The sequence below is a fragment of the Seriola lalandi genome, unplaced genomic scaffold, assembly GCF_002814215.2.
Source record: "Seriola lalandi dorsalis isolate HSWRI2012SDOR001 ecotype SW California unplaced genomic scaffold, Sedor1 jcf7180002054630, whole genome shotgun sequence".
Taxonomy (NCBI): domain Eukaryota; kingdom Metazoa; phylum Chordata; class Actinopteri; order Carangiformes; family Carangidae; genus Seriola; species Seriola lalandi.
This window is the reverse complement of record NW_019525183.1, coordinates 1,797-2,343: the sequence shown is the minus strand read 5'-3', so window position 1 is coordinate 2,343 and position 547 is coordinate 1,797.

Genomic DNA, 547 nt, shown 5'->3' with positions numbered 1-547 from the left:
GGAATTTTGGAAATATTACATATTGGAAACTTTCCATGGGAATTATGGGAATTAATGGGAATTTAGGGGAACTAACTAGGAATATATTATATCCAAGCATAAATATAAACAGAAGTCATAAGAAAACATCCATACAAAATGTTTTCAACAGATATTTCAACAGTTTTATTTGTAAGTAGAACAGAACACATTTTAATTACTTGTTTCATGGATGAACAAAAACAGGAATGTTGGGTTCAATATTACCCATCTCCCTGGTAGCTAGCATCTGCCTTATGTTATGATAGCTATGGCTTATTTAGCATCTAACTTATCAGATTGCTAGCTACTAGATGAATACATTTGTATGTTATATTTGCTATTTAAACATTTAATAAATATAGTTCCCCATAATATCATCAAAACTTACTTCACTTTGTTTAGTCCACAGGCTCAAATGTGTGTCTTCAATAGTCTTTGTGCTTCAGGCTAAAAAGTGTGCTCTGTGCATGTGATTGAGGAATGGCATGGATATTCAAGTGTATTTGAATGGCATCTGTTTGTTTTA